Below are 7755 nucleotides of genomic sequence, written 5' to 3'. Positions count from 1 at the left end.
AGCCTTTTGTGTCAACGTTTTCACCTGTAACTTCTTCTAATTATGACAGCTCTTTGAAATCAATATACTGTTACATCCGCTGGACCTTCCTGGTTGTGGGGATATATAGGACTTGTAGGTTCACCAAGAACCTGAAGAACCCAGAGTCAAAAACTGAGCAGCAATTTGAAATGGTTTTTTGTTCCGGGTATATAGCAATTATTGTGGGAAAATGTATACATGGAAAAATTGGTATGAAAGACACCTATGTATTTCTTAAATGGGAACAAATTATAGAGTTTAGTACATATTTGCACATTTTCATGAGAATTATCGGTCATTTTTCAAAATGACTTCTTTTTTACACAATATGTTTCATTTGGAAGGCAGAAATGCATCAAAAATCAATAGGTAATAACAATTGCTTTACAAATCTGAATTACCCTAAGTCTCCCGATAAAAATGGTACCTCACTTGTGTGGGTAGGCATTGTGCCCACGACAGGAAATGGCTCAAAACCCAACGTGAACACACCACATTTTCACAATGAAAATGTACCCTTTTTTTGCGAAGTGTCTATCTGTAGTTTTTTAACACTAGCTCTGCCGGCACCTAGGGAAACGTAGCAAATCTATACATTTTTGAAAACAAGACACCCAGGGGAATCTAGGAAGAGGTGACTTGACTGCCTCCCATCAGGTTCTGTTACCCAGAATCCCTTGCAAACCTAAATGTTTGTCAAAAAACACATTTTCCCCACATTTCTGTGGTGGAAAGTTCTGGACTCTGCGTGGATCCACAAATTTCCACCCACCCCGCGTTCCCCAAAGTCTTACGAGAAAAATGGTACCTCACTTGTGTGGGTCGGCCTAGTGTCCGTGACAGGAAACGGCGCAAAACGCAATGTGGTCACACCTCAATTTCGCAGTGAAAAATGACCCTTTCTGGCAAAGTGCCTAGCTGTAGTTTTTTAACCCTAGCTCTGCCGGCACCTAGGGAAACCTAGCAAACCTATACATTTTTGAAAACTAGACACCCAAGGGAATCCAGGATGGGGTGACTTGACTGCCTCCCACCAGGGTCTGTTACCCAGAATCCCTCGCAAACCTAAACAATTGTCCAAAAAAACACAATTTCCCCACATTTCTGTGGTGGAAAGTTCTGGAATCTGCTTGGATCCACAAATTTCCACCCACCCCGCGTTCCCCAAAGTCTTACGAGAAAAATGGTACCTCACTTGTGTGGGTCGGCTTAGAGCCTGCAACAGGAAACGGCGCAAAACGCAACGTGGTCACACCTCAATTTCGCAGTGAAAAATGACCCTTTTTTGGCAATGTGCCTAGCTGTAGTTTTTGAACGCTAGCTCTGCGGGCACCTTGGGGAACCTAGCACACCTATACATTTTTGAAAACTAGACAACCAAGGGGAATCCAGGATGGGGTGACTTGACTGCCTCCCACCAGTGTCTGTTACCCAGAATCCCTTGCAAACCTAAAAAATTGTCCAAAAAACACATTTTCACCACATTTCTGTGGTGGAAAGTTCTGGAATCTGAGTGGATCCACAAATTTCCACCCACCCCGCGTTCCCCAAAGTCTTACGAGAAAAATGGTACCTCACTTGTGTGGGTCGGCCTAGTGTCCGTGACAGGAAACGGCGCAAAACGCAACGTGGTCACACCTCAATTTCGCAGTGAAAAATTACGCTTTTTTGGCAAAGAGCCTAGCTGTAGTTTTTGAACCCTAGCTCTGCCGGCGCCTAGGCAAACCTATACATTTTTGAAAACTAGACACCCAGGGGAATCCAGGATGGGGTGACTTAGCTGCCTCCCACCAAGTTCTGTTACCCAGAATCCCTTGCAAACCTAAACAATTGTCCCCAAAAACATATTTTCCCCACATTTCTGTGGTGGAAAGTTCTGGAATCTGCGTGGATCCACAAATTTCTACCGACCCCGTGTTCTACAAACAGGAAACAACGCAAAACACAACGTGGTCACACCTCAATTTCGCAGTGAAAAATGACCCTTTTTTGGCAATGTGCCTAGCCGTAGTTTGTGAACCCTAGCTCTGCCGGCACCTAGGGAAACCTACCAAACCCACACATTTCTGAAAGCTAGACACCCGGGGGCTACCAGGGAGGTATGGCTTGTGTTGATCCCCCAACGTTTCCTTGCCCAGAATCGTCTGCAAACCTCAATTTTAGCTGAAAAAATCACTTTTTTCACACATTTTCGTGTGGGAAAGTTGTGGCATCACCGGACTCACACAAATTTCCCATCACCCAGCGTTCCCACAGGTCTCCAGGTAAAAATGGTGCCTCACTTGTGTTGGATGCCCAAGTACCCGCGACAGGCAAGGGCCCAAAACGTAGTGAGGCGACATCAAAATTGCCTATCTCAAAACCACCTGCTTTTGCAAGGGGGGTCACCTGGGTTTTTGGCCCCGTGCTCGGTGGCCATCTAGGAAAACCTACCAAACCCACACATTTCTGAAAACTAGACACCCGGGGGATTCCAGGGAGGTATGGCTTGCGTGGATCCCTCAACGTTTCCTTACCCAGAATCCCCTTCAAACCTCAATTTTAGCTGAAAAAAACACTTTTTTTCACACATTTTTGTGTGGGAAAGTTGTGGCATCACCGGGCTCACACAAATTTCCCACCACCCAGCGCTCCCCAGGTCTCCCGATAAAAATGGTGCCTCACTTGTGTGAGAGGCCCAAGTACCCGTGACAGGCGAGGGCCCACAACGTAGTGAGGCGACATTAACTGCACAAGGTGGGGAGCTTTCATGCGAGGGAGAGAGGCTTCACAGCTTTAGGGTGAAGGAAGGAGCTGCCCAGAAGCCGCATTCAGCTGTCACCTTTTTTGGCTATTTAGGCATCGTTTGGCCCCCCACCGCACAGCTGTTTCATGTTAATTATTCTTGCAATATTCATTAGTTTCTGCTGTATTGTGATGACCCACGAGTGACCGATCAACATTAAAGAGGGTGATAAAACCCTTTCATCTGTCCCTGCAGCACTCTATTGAGCTAATATAGCTGGTGCTTCACTGCACCCTTGTCTCCAAGCCACATCAGATGGACATCACATCATCTAATGCCAGTGAAAAGGGAGGTGTGAAATAGGGTTTGTTGCAACGTGTGTTGCCCTGATGAGGTCTAGTGCTAGACGCAAGAACAGCATTAAAAGTGAGGATATCGATATCCCAATACACGTGGCATTACATGTTATGAGAAGTTCAGCTAATGCGAGAAAGTATAGGGACTGCGCTGGATCCCGGTTCTGGCAGTTATTTCTGTTTCAGCTCTGGGATCCTGCCGACCCAGGGAAACATGCTGTCATTTTCTGACACCAGGACACAATTCCGCAGCGCCGGCATGCTGTCTGAAATTCGTTTGATGCAGCAACCTGCAGGCATGAGGGAGTTTTCTTTTTTTTAGTTCCAGCCAGGCTGCAACAAAGGCCTGATTTAGCCATGCTTTTGTTCAAGTATCATCCTGTCCGGGAGCCATCAGGACACAACAAAGGCTTGAATTAAAGAGCCATCAGCCCCGCTTTTGTTCAAGTATCATCCTTTCTGGGAGCCAACAGAGCCTAACACCTAGATCCCAATGGTATGGAAGTTCACTTCACACATACTTTACAAAAACCATGGGCCCAATTCTCAAAGGTAACTTTATGACTTTCGATATTCACAAAGGGCATTTACGAGTAGCAAAGTTTGACTTTAGTCTCAGTTAAAATTAATTTTGACCTTAACTTTCACTGAGAACAAAAGTCCTTAGACTCTCATTTAAATGTAAGAACAAAACTTAAGTTAAACTGAGACAAAAAATTTACTATTTGTAAATGCTCTTTGTGAATACCAAAATTCGTAATCAGACTTTCATCTCAGTTTACCTTTGTGAATCAGGCCCTATGTCTTGGAGGCAGGTTTTAGACTTTATTCAGTCCTACTCCACCCCATGTATGACATGTGGATGAACGTTAATAAGACAAGATTTATCAGGGTGCATGAGTAATTACACGAATAATGGTTTAAATGGCACCTAATAATTTAATCTGAATTTAGTTCTTGAATAGAGCTACTCATCTCAGTGAAGGTTGTAGAGATCTTTACACCACATAGAGACAGGAAACAGCGTTTACAACACAGTTTTTACCACGTTGTGGTTTCACCATGCATTTTTTACGAAGTATGTTTTGACAATGTAAATGCCTTTACAATGCATGACTTCACCATACTTTAAAGGTAAGTACAGGGGTGTGGGAGTCTCTCCCCAAAAATAAATACATTGTTTATATGTATATACAAATATATATGTATATCTATTTCTATATCTATATCCATATATATAGTATCACTGACCATGTCATGAATGATGTAATATATGATGTCATCAGCAGTGCATTGCAGGAGCGCGAGTCATAGTTAGCTCAACTAATTATAACGGCCGAATTTCTCCAGTTTTGTATGAGTGAAATGTCCAACTAACTATAACGTCCCTGAAACCTGTGTTTTTTTCAGTGAATTTCAAAAGGTTTTTAAATGCTAATTTCTTACTATAACGTCCATGAAACCTATGGTTTTTCCAGTGAATTTCAACATTTTTTTAAATGCTAATTTCTAATTATGCCTACAGAGATAGGACATGTGCAGCAAGAGGAAGAAAGGTGCAGACAGAAGCAAGAGATATGCAGAAAGAACCAACAGAGGTGCTGAAAGAGGCCTTGTTGCAAAGTCATCCTGTGCCCCCAACTTTTTGCTGACTGGTACTGGTGGTAACTGACTCTAACTAACCAGGCCCAGAGCCAGTGCTATGCTGAAAGACACTTAGAATACAGTGAAAAGACCTACATACAGGAGGGTACACTATGGGTTGGGGTACCCCTTTGACTGGCATGACCTCCCTGTAAGGCCCTACTAGATAATAGGGCAAAGGGATTAAAACTACCTTTAACTCAGAGGTGCAGAAAGAGGCAAGAGAAGTGCAGAAAGAAGCAACAGAGGTGAAGAAAGAGGCACGAGAGGTACAGAAAGAAGTAATTGAAGATCATAAAGAGGCAAGAGAGGTGCAGAAAGAGGCAAGAGAGGTACAGAAAGAGGCAGGAGGTGTGCAGAAAGAGGTACGAGAGGGGCACAAAGAGGCAAGAGAGATACTGAAAGAGGCAGGAGGGATGCAGAAAGAAGGAATAGAAGTGTAGAAAGAAGCAAGAGAAGTGCAGAAAGAGGCAAGTAAGGTGCAAAAAGAACCAACAGAGGTGCTGAAAGGGGTGCAGAAAGACTAGGAGACGTGCAAACATGAGGCAAAAGAGGTGCATAAAGTGGAGAGAGGGGTACAGAAAGAGGCAAGTGAGGTACTGAAAGAAGCAAGAGAGGTTCAGAAAGAGGCAATAGAGGTGCAGAAAGAAGCAATAGAGGTGCAGAAAGAAGCGTGAAGGGTGCAGAAAGAGAAATAGGAGTGCTTAAAGAGGCAACAGAGGTATAGAAAGAGGAAAGAGAGGTGCAGAAAGAGAAAAGAGGGGTGCAGAAAGAGGCAAGTAAGGTACTGAAAGAAGCAAGAGAGGTTCAGAAAGAGGCAACAGAGGTGCAGAAAGAGGTAAGAGGGGTGCAAAAAGAGGAGAGAGAAGTGCAAAAAGAAGCAAAAGATGTGCTGAAAGAGGCAAAAGGGATGCAGAAAGAAGCAACAGAGGTGCAGAAGGAGGCACAAGGGGTGCAGAAAGAAGGAAGAGAAGTGCAGAAAGAAGCAACAGAGGTGCTGAAAGAGGCCCAAAGGGTGCAGAAAGAGGCAAGAGAAGTGCAGAAAGAAGCAACAGAAATGCTGAAAGAAGCAAGAGAAGTGCAGAAAGAGGCAAGTAAGGTACAGAAAGAAGCAAGAGCAGTGCAGAAAGAACAAACAGAGGTTCAAAAAGAGGCAAGAGGGGTGCAGAAAACGGTAAGAGGGATGAACAAAGAGGCAAGAGAGGTACAGAAAGAGGCAGATGGGGTGCAGAAAGAAGAAAGAGAAGTGCAGACAGAATTCACAGAGTTGCTGAAAGAAGCGCAAAGGGTGTGCAGAAAGAGCAAGAGAAGTGCAGAAAGAGGCAACAGAGGTAGAGAAAGAGGCAGGAGAGGTGCAGAAACAGGCAGGAAAGGTGCAGAAAGAGGCAATAGAAGTGCAGAAAGAAGAAACAGGGGTACAGAAAGAGGCAAGAGTGGTGCAGAAAGAGGGAAGAGAGGTATAGAAAGAGGAAAGAGAGTTGCAGAAAGAGGGAAGAGGGATGCAGAAACAGGCAAAAGGGGTGCAGAAGGAGGCAAGAGAGGTACAGAAAGAGGCAAGATAGTTACAGAAAGAGGCAAGTGAAGTGCAGATGGAGGCAAGAGAACTGCAGAAAAAGGCAATAGAGGTACAGACAGAACGAAGTGAGCTTCAGAAAGAAGCAAGAGAGGTTCAGAAAGAGGGAATAGATGTGCAGAAAGAAGCAACAGAGATGCAGAAAGAGGTAAGAGGGGTGCAAAAAGAGGAGAGAGAAGTGCAAAAAGAAGCAAAAGAGGTGCTGAAAGAGGCAAGAGGGATGCAGAAAGAGGCAAGAGCAGTGCAGAAAGAACCAACAGAAGTGCAGAAAGAAGCAACAGAGGTGCAGAAGGAGGCACGAGGGGTGCAGAAAGAAGGAAGAGAAGTGCAGAAAGAAGCAATAGAGGTACTGAAAGAGGCACAAAGGGTGCAGAAAGAGGCAAGAGAAGTGCAGAAAGAAGCAACAGAAGTGCTGAAAGAGGCACAAAGGGTGCATAAAGAGGCAAGAGAAGTGCAGAAAGAAGCAACCTAGGTACAGAAAGAAGCAAGAGAAGTGCAGAAAGAGGCAAGTAAGGTCCAGAAAGAAGCAAGAGCAGTGTAGAAAGAACTAACAGAGGCTCGAAAAGAGGCAAGAGGGGTGCAGAAAAAGGTAAGAGGGATGAACAAAGAGGCAAGAGAGGTACAGAAAGAGGTAGATGGGGTGCAAAAAGAAGAAAGAGAAGTGCAGACAGAAGTAACAGAGGTGCTGAAAGAAGCGCAAAGGGTGCAGAAAGAGCAAGAGAAGTGCAGAAAGAGGCAACAGAGGTAGAGAAAGAGTCAGGAGCTGTACAGAAACAGGCAATAGAAGTGCAGAAAGAAGAAACAGGGGTTCTGAAAGAGGCACGAAGGGTGCAGAAAGAGACAAGACGGGTGAAGAAAGAAGGAACAGAGGTACAGAAAGAGGCAAGAGTGGTGCAGAAAGAGGGAAGTGAGGTATAGAAAGAGGAAAGAGAGTTGCAGAAAGAGGGAATAGGGGTGCAGAAACCGGCAAAAGGGGTGCAGAATGAGGCAAGAGAGGTGCAGAAAGAGGCAAGATAGATACAGAAAGAGGCAAGTAAAGTGCAGATGGTGGGAAGAGAACTGCAGAAAAAGGCAATGGAGGTACAGAAAGAGGCAAGTGAGCTGCAGAAAGAAGCAAGAGAGGTCCAGAAAGAGGCAATAGAGGTGCAGAAAGAAGCAACAGAGGTGCAGAAAGAGGTAAGAGGGGTGCAAAAGGGGAGAGAGAAGTGCAAAAAGAAGCAAAAGAGGTGCTGAAAGAGGCAAGAGGGATGCAGAAAGAGGCAACAGCAGTGCAGAAAGAACCAACAGAAGTTCAGAAAGAAGCAACAGAGGTGCAGAAGGAGGCACGAGGGGTGCAGAAAGAAGGAAGAGAAGTGCAGAAAGAAGCAACAGAGGTGATGAAAGAGGCAGAAAGGGTGCAGAAAGAAGCAACAGAAGTGCTGAAAGAGGCACAAAGG

This window comes from Triturus cristatus, chromosome 6 (assembly GCF_964204655.1).
Source record: "Triturus cristatus chromosome 6, aTriCri1.1, whole genome shotgun sequence".
Lineage (NCBI taxonomy): Eukaryota > Metazoa > Chordata > Amphibia > Caudata > Salamandridae > Triturus > Triturus cristatus.
Note: the sequence above shows the minus strand (reverse complement) of the source record.